Source organism: Alosa pseudoharengus, unplaced genomic scaffold, assembly GCF_046254945.1.
Source record: "Alosa pseudoharengus isolate Yale_2024_CS ecotype anadromous, Long Island Sound unplaced genomic scaffold, YU_APseudo_1.1 YU_APseudo_1.1_scf_22, whole genome shotgun sequence".
NCBI lineage: Eukaryota > Metazoa > Chordata > Actinopteri > Clupeiformes > Clupeidae > Alosa > Alosa pseudoharengus.
The window spans coordinates 15538264-15555781 of record NW_027468680.1 but is presented as its reverse complement, the minus strand read 5'-3'; the positions used below and the strand labels follow the sequence as shown (position 1 = coordinate 15555781).

At 44.5% G+C, this 17518-nt stretch overlaps 1 protein-coding gene across 2 annotated transcripts in view; it reads right to left on the bottom strand.

Annotated features, from left to right (window-relative positions):
- Positions 1-17518, bottom strand: part of gabrb1 (gamma-aminobutyric acid type A receptor subunit beta1) — a 37763-nt gene that overhangs the window by 17442 nt on the left and 2803 nt on the right. The gene's annotated exons all lie outside the window — the stretch shown is intronic.

Below are 17518 nucleotides of genomic sequence, written 5' to 3'. Positions count from 1 at the left end.
CTGGCAGTGCTTTATATGAAGAATCTCAACATGACACAATCTTAAGTATAAGTACATAAGTATATATACTTTTTTGATCCCGTGAGGGAGATTTGGTCTCTGCATTTAACCCAATCGGTGAATTAGTGAAACACAAACAGCACACAGTGAGGTGAAGCACACACTAATCCCAGCGCAGTGAGCTGCCTGCTACAACGGCGGTGCTTGGGGAGCAGTAAGGGGTTAGGTGCCTTGCTCAGGGGCCCTCCGGTTACAAGTCCAGAGTGCTAACCAGTGGGCCACGGCTTATCTTTATACCTTACACAAATATTTTATAATAATTCATGAGCACATATATCTACTTTCCTAGATTATTAATATATTACAAGACAATAGTACAGAATAAATTATATTCAAGCAGATTATTTTCAGAATGGAACTCCCACTGCACACTGTTGTGTTTTCCATGCCAATTCCCACATTTCAAATGTTCCACAAGGTCCAACGCTGGGTCTGCTCCTATTCTTCAACTATCGACTATCAATTACACTTATTCTTGAATTCTCCTCTGCGCTGATGGCTCTTGATCCGTACACAAATGTCCCTTGCTATGAATTACTAGCCCCTAGACCTTTTGATCTCTAAACCTCAATGTCAATGAGGATCTCACCCATTTAAAACATGCTGCTAACTCTCTTGTGCTGAGTGTGGGGATGAGTTGGAGAGGGTTTGTCACATCTTTTCTTGCTCAGAGCTGCTTGACACTCATGAGATTGCATCTCACCTACTCTAAAGCCCCCACCCTCTTCTCTCACACCTGTCATTTAAATACGCTTCACACATTTAACTTCAGGACTTAACTTTGCGTGGGTTAAGTGTGAGAAGACAGTTGTGTGTGTATGTGAGTGTGTGTGTGTGTTGCTATATGTGTATGTGAATACACAGTATTTTACAGGACACAGACACACAGAAGCACAGACACACATAGCCTCAGCCATTACAGAATAATTATGCACATCCATACACACACACATACACACACACACACGCACATGCACGCACACAGAAACACACAATCAGACATTACACATGCACACACACACACACACACACACACACACACACACACACACACACACACACGCACGCACACACGTACATGCACATTAGTGAATAATTACACCCACAGCTTTCACACACTCCATCATTATGTGATTATGCAGCTGCATCTAATTACACATTCAGCACCCTGGCAAATTCCAGCAGAGGAGAGGTGCATTATGGACTTTTAAAGGAAGCATTAAGAGCCAGAGTTTGGGGAGGGTCGGCTGGGCGAGAGAAGATAAGTACTGGTCCGGTCAGCCTCAGGTACAGGTTATACATTCCACCAGAATCATTTTTTTGGCATTCAAGCGTCACACTCAGGTACTCTCTGTAAGATTTCGGTTTAGATTAGCACAAACAACAACATATTCCTGAACCCGGTGCAGAGGCCAAATAAAAAAATAACAATGCCCTTATGAGTCACCAGCCACTGCCCAAATGTTTTGCTTTTGTCCTTGAGGTGAGAGCACTTTATTTAACAGCACTCCAGATTTTCTGCGCAGTCCACAAAACACCTAATAAATATTTACATAAAGCCATTTCTAACGGGACAAAGTTGCATTGGCAATCAAATCTGATGCAGAACAGTGGTGACAGCCTCCTTGTGAACATATTGTTGTGTAGCCAAAGTTTGTGAATGCGTCTCTCCAACTCCCTCTATCCAGATGTTCTAATGGAGTAGACACTGCCTACATTTGGGTAAAGCGCACAAAGGCCGACACACACACTTTTCTCCAGTCCTAATAAAATTTGCTTACCTGTGAGTCCCCATACAGACTACCACACGTCCTGGTACACTACTAATTTAAACTGCCTGTGTCCTCCTTTTCTAAAGAAGAAAAAGTTACTTCTCTGCCACCACTTTTTAAACCTGTAACGGATTACTCTCGTCCACCCCCACCCCTGCCTACTCCCGAGCCTTTGCTAAAGCCACAGCTGCGAAACACCGCCACTCTCGGCCAGTTCGTTGCTTACTTGGTTTAGTCCTAATTGTTGATCTCTGTCCTCTACCCAGTTACAAACAGCTGGTAGATAAGCAGAAGTGTAAGTTGAGAGTTACATAGCAGCATAGTGTTTGCACCTATAAGACATCTCAGCCATTACCTGACGTTTTTTTCTTTTACATAAGAGAATTGGCCACAGAATTTGACCCTTTTGCTCCTTTTGGCTTTCATATCGATATGTAGGTATTGGTAAGGAGAATCTGCAGATATATGGAATGGTTCTATGAGGGATCAATTAAGAGTGAAAAAGATCTGGATAAAATTTCCTTATTTATTAGCCTCTCCTGCATACCATACCATATAAGTATAAGTATAGTAAAGTAAAATATATATACTCTTTTGATCCCGTGAGGGAAATTTGGTCTCTGCATTTATCCCAATCCGTGAATTAGTGAAACACACTCAGCACACAGTGAACACACAGCGAGATGAAGCACACACTAATCCCGGCGCAGTGAGCTGCCTGCAACAACAGCGGCGCTTGGGGAGCAGTGAGGGGTTAGGTGCCTTGCTCAAGGGCACTTCAGCCGTGCCTACTGGTCGGGGTTCGAACCGGCAACCCTCCGGTTTCAAGTCTGAAGTGCTAACCAGTAGGCCACGGCTGCCCCCTATATCATACCTGCAACAAATGTTGCAAAACATGACTTCAGTGTTGGGTACAATTTGCATGATTAATATCGAAATATAGGGAGGACACCAGTGTTCATGAGCAGACATACTGATTAAACTGCCTTAGGTGGGTCCTGTTCACAAACCTGAGGGCACACTCGTATGTAATTAGGTGGGTTGGTCAACCTAAAGGGTGTCCTGTTGCCGTGGTAGCTGAAAGTCAGCAGGGGGGAATGTGAACAGGGTTCCATCCGTGATGCCCATCACTTCAAGGGTCATATTAGCATAGTGCACACTACACTGGTTTTGAATCAGCCTCATTAATATGAATGACTACAATATTCACTGAGGTCACCTAGCACATGCTATATGCTGCACGTGGATAGGGGGTATAAGTGACCACAGGCTTTTAAAAAATGTTGGCAAATGCCTATTTGATCTACTGAAAAGATATTATTTGTAAAACTATCTTAATTAACACAATCATTTTATGACGTTCCATCTATCATTTAATCATCATAAGGAACTGCAATGTCAAATGCATTCTAGTAGGAAAGCATCTGACGTGGGATAATAGATATTGCATTTTTATTGCTAAACTTATGAGGACACGTGCAATGCAGATAACTTACAGGAACCAAAATATATGGATTTTGTGAACAAAATTAAACGAAAACTAAACGAAATACGAGTAAAAAAAGCCATTTTGATACCACATCTGTGCTGTTCTACAGCGCGCTGGCATGGTGGTAAACAACATGAGTTTGCTAGTCTGCATCAGTGAGAGAGGTCAAAAATGATCAAACGGCCACTGATGAGACGGTCTACGTGGCATGCATAAACACATGGAAACATGCTCGCGCACACCAAAGCCCATAGATGTGCTGAAGAGCACTTGAAGGTCATAGGAATTGGTTTTCTTCTTGGAAAAGTGTGGCCGGCCGAGGGTGTCTTGAATCCTTAGTTTAATCAGATGTAGATTTTACAGATGTACTTTGTGAATTCATTGCATTTGCTAACATGATGGTTATATGCATTTTATACGCTGTTTATGTCACTGTTTATTTTGCGAGTACAATTACATATCTAAGGTCAGACGCGACTGACCGGAGATCTCCTTTCTCGTACGGCAACAAATAAACAAACACGGGCAGTCAGGAACGGGAGCGCTGACTCTCCCTGTGTGCGGCTTAGAGCCCTGAATCAAACGCGATTGTTGCTCTACGTACGACCCCCCTGGTGCTGCACAGTCGTCCTTCGAACAGTATTGCTGCGAGCAGCGTCCTCTCTGCTCCAATTTTAGCTGATGCCGTGGAGGTCAGGCCGTAGTTCCTCAGGGCTCGGTTCTCGGCCCTGCTTAGTATTCCTGTCTGCCCGATTCAAATGACTGCACTGCGGCAGCTTTAGTGGTGCTCGCAGACCTTACACCACAGCAGACCACACAGAGAGGGGTGGGATGGGGAAAAGAGAGAAAACAAAAAAAAAGTAAGAGGGGGAAAAAATGAATGGAGATGAGTTGGATCATCCATTCTGGAATTGTGCAAAAAAGTCCCCATGGGGCATTTTTTTCTGAATACACTTCAAATGTTACACTTGACTGCTGGTAACCTTCTGAGCGCAAGATCGAGATGGAGAGGGAGAGGAAGATGAAGGGAGAGAGAGAGAGAGAGAGAGAGGTGGGGGCTAACAGTACTGTTCGCTGCTCTCCTCTCCTCTCCTGCTCTATCAGGCTAATCTGTGCTGCAACACTGCAGTTGAGATTCTCCTCACAGTGTTCACAGCACACACACACACACACACACACACACACACACACACACACACACACACACACACACACTCACACACACACACTCACACACACACACTTTCTCTCTCGCTCTCTCACACCAACCAGCATGGCTTGCAGTTTATAAAGATGCTTATGCAAGCACTTCAGAACCCACCCTAGAGGAAATAAACTTTCTGAAAAAGCTGACTGTTTTGGACATTTTACACATTCTATTACTTCATTCTTAAACGAAAAACTCCCCTCATGTCACCTACCGAAGAATCCCAACATAAAAAAACACTCATTCACCCCACCTTAAGAACCATCTTTCAGATGATCTACATCCGGAAAAGAAAACCCCCCCAAAAAAGGAGAGGAAGAATAGACCGTCACAAAAATGGAAACGAGAGAAATGTGACGGGCTGAGACGTAAGCATTCTCCCCAAGTGCCTCCTTTGCTCAGAGAACATGGAAAACAGGATTCCTTGAATCCTCCTCCTCCTCCTCCTCCTCCTCCTTCGAGAGGCCTGATTCTGCTGCTGCAGTTCCGCTCACATGGCGGGCAGGCAGCACATGTGAATCTCTCTGCTGCATGACTGCAGGTATCCTACTGCAGCCTGTGTGTGTGTGTGTGTGTGTGTGTGTGTGTGTGTGTGTGTGTGTGTGTGTGTGTGTGTGTGTGTGTGTGTGTGTGCGTTGTGCGTGTGTGTGTGTGTGTGTGTGTGTGTGTGTGTGTGTGTGTGCCGCTTTTTTCCTGTCTTGCATAATTTCTTTTTTATTCTGCTGCTTGAGCGTTTTCTCTTTTTTTAAATTTGATTGTGTTCTTTGGTCTCTGGTGCTCTGCAATGTCTTTAGTGCTGCTGGTCTGCAGAGTGTATGTTTCTCTCCCTGAGTGAGATGAGATGAGGTGATGCTGGTGTTTTTTTTTCCCTAGAGCTCAGAAAAAGAGGTAGGGAGAGAGAGAGAGAGAGAGAGAGAGAGAGAGAAAGAAAGAGAGAGAGATAGAGAAAGAGAGAGAGAGAGAGAGAGAGAGAGAGAGAGAGAGAGAGAGAGAGAGAGAGGGGGAGACAGAAGCTTCTGGAGCACTTCCAAAACTCCACCACTCTAATCTGTCTATAATGTGCAGGAGAGGTGCAGTCTCACAGGACTGCGAGCTGTGAATGTGTGTGCGTGTGTGTGTGTGTGTGTGTGTGTGTGTGTGGCTGAGTCTCTTTTGAGTGTGTGGTTGTGCCTGAATTAGTACATATGTGAGAGACAGAGGAAGATGGAAAGGGAAGCCGAGATAAATAAAGAGGAGAGGAGAGAGAAAGAGAGAGACTGAGAGAGAGAAAAAAAGAGAGACAGAGAGACAGAGAGAGAGAGAGAGAGAGAGAGAGAGAGGGAGAGAGAGAGAGAGAGAGAGAGAGGGAGGGTCTCAGGTTTGCTCAGGACAAACGCCTCCCTTAACAGTCTATTATTAGCACCTGCTGTTGCCCCTGACGACCGTTTAAAAATCATCACTCCAGCAGCTCAACTTCTTCTGAGCAGTCAGTGCAGTGTGGCACTGCCGCCATATTCCTCTCGCTCGCTATCCCTTTCCTGTGCTTGCTCCCATTCTCCCTATCGCACACACACACGCGAACACACACACACACACTCGCGAACACACACATACACACACACACATACACACACACATACACACACACACTCACTCCTCCCTCTACACTGCAATGCATTCTCCCATGACCTCATTTCTCCCCAACGCACCATAAAGAACACTCTTATTCATCCCAGAAAGGGTAAGAGAAAGAGAGAGAAAGAGAGAGTGAGTGAGAGAAGGAGGGAGTGAGAGAAAGAGGAAAGGAGAGAGGGAGAGATGGTATGTATCTAATACAGAAGCACTTAGAGGGGTAGTGACAGCAGGACGAGATGGAGATGAAAAGAAAGGATGGAGAGAGAGAGAGAGAGAGAGAGAGAGAGAGAGAGAAGGGGGGAAAGTGAAAAGACGCATATTGTGTGGAGGGCAACACCACCCACTCCATTTTAAACCAGCAGCACTCCACACACTGCTCCGATCACGAGCAGGCTTTATGCATCTCTCAACAGACAGACGTAACTCCTCACCTCTTAAAGATACGTCGCTCTTGCAAGCTCTCAAGCCCTCTAAATATTACTGCGGGAAAAATTACCAATCTTAGAAAATGCACCAGGGGCAGAGAGAGAGAGAGAGAGAGAGAGAGAGAGAGAGAGAGAGTGAGAGAGAGAGAGAAATAGAGAGAGGGAGAGAGAAAGAGAAAGAGAGAGTGCAATCACTATATACTCTAAAAACATGAAATATTTACATGACAAAAATACATGAATGCACTCGCAACATGGAATCCTTCTTGGGAGTGATATATTTAACAAAAAATACTTGATTAATAGGTGAACGGAAAGATAACAGAAAAAAAATTCAAACTGTAGTAGCCTCAAATACAATAACCTGGGACTGTTTGATCTCGAAAGCATGTGTTGGCAACCGGCTGCTGATTTGAAGGGAATGGGAAGAGATAGATATTGGATTATGTGATGGGGGATTAACAGCATGTTGTGTCATGCTGGATTTTCCTGCGAGACATCTGGGATTATGGATTATGCATTTGGGATTATGATTACCCATTTTAGTGTCAAATACAACTCTACATAAACAGTATGTAGTAGATTATTTTTAGAGAGGGATAGTAGTGAGACAAATATTGGATTACTTGAGTTTTTTTTTTTTTTAAATAAATAAATAAGTGATAGTGATGTAGGATTATCAGACAAGTGTGACTATCATGTTGGATAATCTGAGTTCATATGTAATATTTTCTAAATTATCTGTGAGATTATTGAAGAGAAGTGATTACACTAATACATAGTAAATATAGCATGAAGTCTAAAAGTATGAATAAGTGGACTTCTTATTCAGTAAAAGCGGGGTCCATATTGCAGCCAAAACTTTGGCCTGGCGATTGAACACAGTTCAGTGATTTTGGTTTCTAATTATTGTTTCTTGTTTGAGTAAGCAATTGAGTGAAGACACTGGCCATTATTCTCCCACTTAAGATGCACATGATCTTTTAGTCACATGCACGTAGTTTCTGAGAACAGCCATTTCATTAGCTTGAATACAAGGTAATGGCCAATAGAAATATGTAGGTAATGCCATATCCTTAAAAATACAAAACCACCAAAAATAAAGGGAGTGGGAAAAAATGTGTCTGCCCTAACATATGATCAGACCGGAAGGGTATTTTGCAGCATTTTGATTTACAGATCTACTGACAGCGAGGCAGTTGTCTTTCTTCTGTTTCCATTCACTCTTCCTCACGCTCTCTGTGTTCCTCTGGCGAGCCCCCCCCCGCACCACCCACCCACATCCATCCATTCTGACAGTGACCTTGGTCTCTAGCGAGGGGCTTAATTCATCCTGGCCAGGCCTTTGAGAGAGGATGATGAGTGGGAACAGAGAAGAGAGAGAAAAAAGGCCTCTGAGGAGTCAAACCCACCCACTTCTGACCAGCAGCCATTCCCAATGCATTCCAGATATGCCAGAGTGGGATCAGCTAGGAAAGCAGGAATATCGGATACATGGCACATAATGGATTCAATACCATAATGTACACATACAAACACACACAAACACACTAAGTGTGTACGATATGTAGACTATCGTCTATGATAATATCTTAATTGTAGTTTTAACAATGTCAGAGCTGACTTTACAGAGTTGTGTTTCTTAAACTATGGCTGGTCTGCGACAAGAAAACTTTACTTTTTTTTATCTTTATTGTTATAGTTCTTAGTGTGAACAATACTGGTGGTGAAGTGTTTATTTTACTTGAATGCTTCGGTTTGAAGTAAATAAATAAGACCTGTGTTTTTTAACTATGTTTAATACCAATACTACTATTCAGTAATAAGAACTACTTTTATCAGTAATAAGAAACAATTTATAACCTACTAGCAAGAATAAGATAGTACTGTAATTTCCCAACTATTTTTTTTGCTAAATTTCTTCAGCTATGAGGTTAATACACGGTGGCAGTTAATATGGTATTAATATGGTTTTGTTTTTTTAACTTGCATAGGCTAAATCACTGTCCTGCGGCTTATACACAATGTGGCTAATACACAGGAAATTACTGTATATGAGACTTGAACAAACAAATGTTAAGGATGCAACCATCGTTATCAATAAAATCAGAAAATGTTGAGTTTTTATTTTTACTTCTACACACACACACAAACACACACACACACACAGACACACGCACACGCACACACACACACACACACACACACACACACACACACACACACACACACACACACAGACACAGACACACACACACACACACACACACATACACACACACACAAAGGCAGACACACAAAGAAAATCGTTTTGTTTGTTTTTTCATGTCCTCCATCCTCTCCCTCCCAAGATAAAGGTTGATGCCGTCATTTTCTGTCCGTGCACAGCTGAAGTTCAGATGCTTGGCATCTACCCAAAATGGAACTGTCAATATTCGAGGCTCAAAAATTTACACATCACATTGCACATGCTGGACCTAGTCTAGCAGATGCCCTCATCCACTAGAAAACACACAAAACAAGTTGTTATAAACCGCAGATTCCAGTGTGTGTGTTTGTGTGTGTGTGTGTGTGTGTGTGTGTGTATGTGTCTACGCGCACCTGCACACATGTCACATGTGCCTCTGTGTATATGTATGCATATATGTGTATGTGTGTGTGTGTGTGTGTGTGTGTGTGTGTGCCTGTCTATCTGTCTGTCTGAGAGTGCAGGGTCACGGTGTGCCCAAAATCTCCCAGCACCACTGACAGCCCTCACAATGACAGATTGAAATAACATGCTTCCTCTCCTCCCAGCGTCGTCTTTCCTGCCTTTCCTCCTCCTCTATCACTCCTCCTTCCCTCCCTCCTTTCTTTCTCTCTTCCGCTCCTCAGGTTTATCCTCTATTTTCGCCTGTCCTCCTTTCCCCTCCTGTCTCTTCATTTCTCCTTGCCACTCCCTTCCCTTGTGCATCCTTATCCTCTCCTCTCCTCTCCCATCCCCTCACACCATTTATTCTCTTCTCCTCTCTTTGTCATCTGCTTCTCATCCCCCTCTTTCTCTTCTCTCTAATTTCCTCTCCTTCTTCCTCTCTTCTCTCTTTTCCTCTCCTAAACTCCTCTTCCTTGCCCCTCTGTCTGTTACCTCTCCTCCTCTGCCTCCTCCTCTCTCTCCTCCTCTTCTCTCCTCTTTTCCTCTCCCTTCCTCTCCTTCCCTCAGACATCAGACATGACATTTTTAGGTATTTTATTCATTCACAGCCTACAGCAGATTCTATGCCTGGCGTCCCCCTTTTCCAGACTGCAGAGCAGAGCAGTGAACACACACACACACACACACACACACACACACACACACACACACACACACACACACAGACATCCATATACACCATACAAGCACACCCCTGTCACACTCTCCAAGGTGACAATCACACACACGCACACACACACACACAGACAGGCTGCTGCTATCATCACCACTGATGACACACACACACACATACACACACGTACATACACACACAACCACACACACACACACACACACACACACACACACACACACACACACACACACACACACACACACACACACACACACAGATGACACACATTGGGACATGCACTGATAGTCTTTCACTGGGAGGCCTTCTAAAGTGATCAACAGACACTATCACTATGTGTGAGCTGAAATCAGAGTCCAACCGATAAATTCACATGCTGATATTATTGGTCAATATAAGCCTATTGCCAATCTATCAACAAAATTGTTGTTTAAACAGTTATCTGGTAATCATCGTATCTCTATCATATCTCTTATTGTTAAATGTTCAACCTCTAAGCTAAATGACCAATCTTACTGTGATGTGTCAGTTAAACTTACTGTGTGAGTGTTTCAGTTAAAATGAATATAAGTTGATCATTATCAGATTTCTAAAGGTATATGCAGTTTCAGGTAACTACAGTTTTGGCAACTGTAGAGCTCTCCCTAGAGTTGCGAAGTATTTCTATTTTACTCTGCTGTTGTAAATAGCCTACTTCTCGTGGCTTGTTCCCCCTCTACACAATGAAAATGCTTTTGCTGTGGAGACGAAGGATTAACAACAGGCAAAAACTATCTCCAAAGAGCTATATCTACTGACAAGGTAATGTTTCACGATTCTAGCAAGATGTCTTCGGGTTGACTATTCTTGAAGTTGCATGGCTGGTTCTGTTGTTAGCGACTCGCTACGGCTATGCTGTATGGCCATGCTAGGTGAACGATTCCCTTATTACAAGTTTGTTTACCATCACATTGGCTTTGTAAAGGTTATATGAAGGTGAAAATCTTGCATAGTGTACCTCATAACTAGGTAATCCTATATTGGTCGGGCCTTAGCTGAAACAGACCTGAGACCAGCCAAAAGTAAGAACATGATCGTGTCACTGCTCTAAAAACTGCTCTCACAGCAGCCCAGTCTTGGGCCAGGTCAACTCAGCCTCATTGGAGGATATGCAAGAAAAGGTCATTTGATCACTTAAAAACACGCAAGAAAAAAATAAAAACATCTCTAAGACATAATTTTCCATTTACATCCCCGTCTCATAAATATGCTAATATCTGCTTTTTCCCCTGTGCTGTTTATACTTCCGCTACTTATAAGGTTGCACTGTGTTAAACATTAACATCAAGCGTCGACGGAGTGCTTAAGACCAGCTAATCCACACTCCAGATCAATCTGCTCATCATGAGATGTGATCAGATGAGATGAGAGGAATCTGCATTCAGGCCCAGGCTGTAACTAGCTGCATGTCCCAGAGCCCATTCCTCTCTTTTCTCTCTCTCTCTCTCTCTCTCTCTCTCTCTCTCTCTCTCTCTCTATCTCTCTCTCTTTTCCTCTCATCTTTTTTTATCCCCCTTCTTGCTGCATTTCCTCAAATAATCATGTCTCGGCCCAGGCTGATCTTCTGCATTTTAAAAGGCCTCGCTCTGTCCCTCCCTCCCTCCCTCCCTCCCTCCATCTCTCTCCCTCTCTCTCTCTCTCTCTTCCTCTCTATCCCTCAGCCCCCCAAACATACATAGGCCATGTGCACACACTGATATTATCTCTTTCACTCACACACACTCTCTCCTTCTCACTGGCACTGAGGATGATGGCGTCTCCGGCGCCAGTGTTTCCCTAGGAGTCCGCCCGGAGCCCCAGCTGGGTCTGAAGGCTGCAGCAGCACTGTGCCGAAAATATGTCTATTTCAGGTCCCACATGCTGTTGTTAATGCAGCTCTTAAACTCCATCTTCGGCACTCTCTCTCTTACACAAACACAACCTATATTCATACCATCTACTCTCTCTTACACAAACACAACCTATATTCATACAATTTACTCTCTCTTCTCTTTCATGAGTAGCTCTTCTTTTTTACTCCATCTGTCAATCTCATTCTCCTTCCTAATGCACACACATTTGTACATGCACACATATACACATACATGCACATGTGCACACATACCTTGCTCTACCGCTCCACATACACACACACCCCAGCCACCACCCAGTGTTTCTCTACACCAGCTGAAATGCAAGGCTAATGAAGAATTTAGTCCTGGAGCAATGCAGGCCTTCAGTTCGGCCAGCTCCACTCTCCCTCTCTCTCTCTGCATCTATCTTTTCATCTCTTCATCTCTCTCTTCTTTTCTCTCCCACTCCATTTCTCTCCTTTCTTCCCCCACCACCACCCCCCCCCACACACACACACACACACACACACACACACACACACACACCACCACAACCACCCCCCCTCAGGCCATGGCTTTGGCATGCGCATCACTAATGCATGCCCACTTGCCACAGAAAGCCTCTTTGTTTCAGCCGACTATCCATAATTCAATAAATGCCACTCTTGCACAGGCAATGTGACACCTTGTCAGAACAGAAGTTCACCTGTGGCATAAATTCTCCCACCTGAGCCGGCGCCAAAATGCAGAGCTAGGAGTGCCCCCGTCGCCGGCCGCAACTCCACACTACCCACTCACGCTCACTCAAGCATGCACACACACACACACATTCAGTTTCCTGTGCACACACACACTATTTAGACCTATAAATACACACGTGCCATTTTCAGAGGCAACAAAGCCATAGAAACTATAAAAAGCTTTCAGAGGAAGTTGGAACACTTGTTGTCTGTTTGTATGCTGTTCTGTATGCTGTATGTATGTTCTGTACATTTTATTTTGACATTAAATATAAATGATTTGTATTAGTAAGACCAATTACAGTCTGAAAAACATGAACAAAGAGGCTCAAAATGTGTGTGTGTGTGTGTGTGTGTGTACATGTGCGTGTTTGTGTGTGTGTATGTGTGTGTGTGTGTGTGTGTGTGTGTGTGTGTGTGTGTGTGTGTGTGTGTGTGTGTGTGTAATGAAAGGTGAGCTGTAAGTCATATTTTGTGCTACTCATGCATGAGGTTAAATAAGGTGTGTTGGCATTACCATTACCACTGGCAGTGCGGTAGGAATTAGGATGCTAAACAGTTTTTTTCTGTGTGTGTGTGTGTGTGTGTGTGTGTGTGTGTGTGTGTGTGTGTGTGTGTGTGTGTGTGTGCCTGCGCGCATGTGTAGATGAATATGGGAGGGTGGGTTTGTGTGTGAGTGTGTATGCATTTGTAAACACTGATTTTGGTGTACATACAGATGATTGTTTTTTTGGAGTTCTTCCTCTAAAATGCAGATGTGACCCCACAATCCCCCCCTCCCAAACACACACACACACACATACACACAAACACAAACACATACGCATACACAAACACCCGCCAGCTGTGGCCTGAAACAGTCCTACATTTTCTTTTCTTTTTTTGGAAGTGTCATGCACCAATTTGACATGTCACATGTTTGTCACCTCTTCACAAATAATACCATTAAATCTTCAACAGGGGTGATTATGTAACAGTTGCCCTTCTTCAAGCAACGTGTGAAAGCCTAAAAATGCACATACCCACAAGGGCAAATATCCTATTAAAGATTTACAGTTTTCTGATTTTTATGCTTTCTTACGTAAGCCACAGAACTGATTGTCATTCGGTTGATCAAATTTAACTGAACTCCATCAATCTGAAAGCGCAAATCTTCCTACTGTTGTTCAATATATATACACAGAAAACAATATTGCTGTAATTTACGTAGTTATATTTTTGCATGAAAAACAAACAATTTATCAGAACCCAACTCTTTCTCTTTCAATATCCCTTTAGTACCGACAAACCAAGAAATATCAAAATATTTTTTATGGTACTAAAGGAAGAGATACAAAATGAACGAATGTCAGGGCAGCTACAGTATATTGGATATATGACACAATAGGATATAACAATCTATTTCAAGCTATTTAAAGGTGGTTTACACAGCTTCGCTGTCATCACTATTATCATCCCACTCAAATCCATCACATTAGTTCACTCAAATCCATCAGCATCCTCAGCCAAAGATCAATGCTCAGGTACCCTGCTGTCTCTTCCGCATTGGAGCCCAGAGCCGTCTCCATTCTGAAGGGTGCCAAGTCTAGCAGGGGTGGGAAAAAAAGAGTCACACAGAGAAGCTGGGCACAGATGGGAGTGGAACCGGGACCCTAAGGGACGCGCTCTACCTCTCGGGGGCACGATGACTCAAAACAGCGAACTTGATGCCATATAGCTGCGAGTTCAAGCCTGGGCCGTTCCATCGCTGCCATCCCTGACTGGGCATCGAAGCACGTGATTGGCTGCATGCTTAGATGAGATTAGATGGTTGGTTAACCCCTCTGCCATCGCTTCAGTGCTCCGGCATTTTTTAATGGGGAAGCCATGGCTAAAATTAGCCGAATTATTGTGTCCTCTGACATGGACTCTGACGAAACAGGCAGTTAATAGGTGGAAAGATGCAGAGCCTTTCTTGGCGGGGTATCTGAGAAGAAGAACAAGTGAGCACCAGAGGAAATATTTGTATCTCCCTACTGCCCCCCCCCCCCCAACACACACACACACACACACACACAAAACCCTGACAGAGACATGGTAGGAATGTCCAAAGAGCGCAGTCCAAAAGACTGTGATGGGGTGAAGCTGACAGAAAGGGGAATCACATCCAGATGGATGCACCTTGGAGCAATGAGAGAGAGACCTTTAGTTTTAGTGCTGTTTCAGACAGGGCTCGAGCCTTCACCGAGTCTGATAAATGGATTCAGGAAACTGGGCTCAGAAGAGGAGGAGGAGGAAGAGGAGGAGGAGGAGGAGGAGGAGGATGCAAGGGAAGAGGCGAGGGGGTGTTCAGGGGAGATGCGCTCCCTCAGATCCCAGGTGGGGTGGAACAACTGCTCCTGCGTCCTGGAGCTCGCGCCCAGGCCTGTGGCTCACCATCTGTCTCTTTCCATTCCCCTCTTCCTTTATCCATCCCTCTCTCTCTCTCTCTCTCTCTCTGTCTCTCACTATCTTGCCAGCTGACCCCAACCTCTTCCTTTTCCATGTGTCTTTATTTCCCTTTTATCCTTTATCGTTAGACTCTCTCTCTCTTTAACAAACTTGTATCCATCTTGGAGTCATGCATCAACCGTGTCTCGCCCTCTCTCTCTCCCCTGGTCGGAGGAGTCACCTCTCATCAATCTGTATTACCGGGGAGCCATCATGTTTGTCAACTTTTGTGACAGTGGAAAGAACAGCTTAATAAAAGAGCATAGTCTTTAGTAACACAGCTGTTTCCGCTGTAGGGACTTGCTCAGTTCTGTCACACAGATTATACCCAAAGGGAGACAACCCCACCTAGCAAGAATCAATGTGACGGCATGATGATAACATAAACGGCAAACCTACCCTCCTGGACACAACCGTGCGAATGCTGTGCTTTAAGACACGCGTTTCGTGTGCTACATGTCTCCTTGTAGGCAATTCATATGGGACTAGAAGCATTTGAACGAATGTGTGTGTGTGTGCGTATGTGGCTTGTATTTTGACAGTGCATCCTGTTTGCTTATACACACGCATGTGTTTGTATGTGTGCGCGTGCACGCGTGTGTGTGTGTGCATGCATGCGGAATCCACTCATATTCGTCTGAGCGGCGGGGTCAGTCTCCCCTGTGCTCCCCGGGCCCCGGCTGCCATCTCGGAGCGGCCGGCTGGCCCCCATCACTCACCTCAGCGGGGGAAGCGCGCGCGCCATCTGTGCCGCTCGAAAGCTCGGGCCAGGCACCGCGCCGCATCACTCACAGTCACCTGAGCCACCTTCACCGCGAGGCAAACGGCACGGAAAAGAACGGTGAAAAAGGAGAGAAAAGTCGCAAAAACAAAACAAAGAAGGCGGGATTATCAGATGACCAAAGCCAGATTATTCAGCATTAGGGTTATGCAATGTCAAAAGACTTGGGCTTTGGACATCATCGACGTATCCGATGCAGCTGAGCTGCTGGAGCTCCTTAAAGTAAAGTCGTATTTAAAATGTGTGTTGAGTGTGAGCAGAGTCTCCATTTCTCAGTAGAGTTCAGCTCAAGCTGGCACTGAAGCCACACAGCCTCTGGCGTCAGGAGTCTAGTGTCCCAGTTCCAGGGCTCGCTCGGCGGTGCTGGCCAATAACTTCGCCATTTGCACGCCTTCAGATGGGCCAATGATAAGCTCGACTGCAAGCTGGCTGCGATCTCAGATCACAGTCCCCGAAACCTCCACCTGCCTACTCGCTTTAATCCACAACATGCCAGTTAATATGTAGAGGTAAACAGTCAAATGTTGCATAATAGTCGCTCCTATGTAATGCACAGCCAAAAATAATAACATCATTTATTATAGGTGACAAATAATTTACCTACTCACTACGTAGTTTACTGGACACCCTTTTAACTGCCTGGTCAGTTATTTCAATGGTGTAGGTGTGCACATGCCTGCATTCATGGCCATTCGTATACCTAGTCAGGACACAGTTGGGAAGACTAGGAGCTACAATGGAGGACATGCTATTCCCTCTAAAGGAAATGGTTCTTCATGGGGTGAAAAGGGGTTGTTTGAGGAATCTTTTCTGTACATAAACTTTGGGCATGATTGAGTTCTTCACACCTGGCAGAGAAAACTTCACTCTATCTATAGCGACAAGGTTTTATCAGAGGAGTTTGAGGGACCTTTCCTGCTGAGAAGGAACTGTTCCTGCTGAGATGTGCCAAAGAGCCATTAAATATTTATGGCAGCACCCTTTCACCTAATAGTTCAGTGAGAACCTTCTCATTCACAATACAGTCACTTTCACTTACTCACTCTTTGTCAACCATCTCTTGTTATTCACCACAGACCTGCGACCAGGGAGGAGGAACTAAGGAGTCCAAACAACTGGCTCTTTCACCTCTGATTTAGAATCACGGACCAGTATGTACCCTCTAAAGTGAAGACGGCCCAGTAGTATGTATCCTAAGTGAGGACGGACCAGTATGTTCCCTCTAAAGTGAGGACGGACCAGTATGTACCCTCTAAAGTGAGGACGGACCAGTATGTACCCTCTAAAGTGAGGACGGACCAGTATGTACCCTCTAAAGTGGGGACAGGCCCAGTAGTATGTATCCTAAGTGAGGACGGGCCAGTATGTACCCTCTAAAGTGAGGACGGACCAGTATGTACCCTCTAAAGTGAGGACGGACCAGTATGTACCCTCTAAAGTGGGGACAGGCCCAGTAGGTACCCTCTAAAGTGAGGACGGCCCAGTAGTATGTATCCTCTAAAGTGAGGACGGACCAGTAGTATGTACCCTGTAAAGTGAGGACAGGCCCAGTATGTACCCTCTAAAGTGAGGACGGGCCAGTAGTATGTACCCTCTAAAGTGAGGACGGGCCAGTAATATGTACCCTCTAAAGTGAGGACGGGCAAGTAGTATGTACCCTCTAAAGTGAGGACGGCTAAAGGTAGTAGGAATTAACTAAGAGTTCAATGATTAGGAACAGTTAAGGTTGAATTTTGCTTTTTGGAAGTAAAATTGTATGAAGTA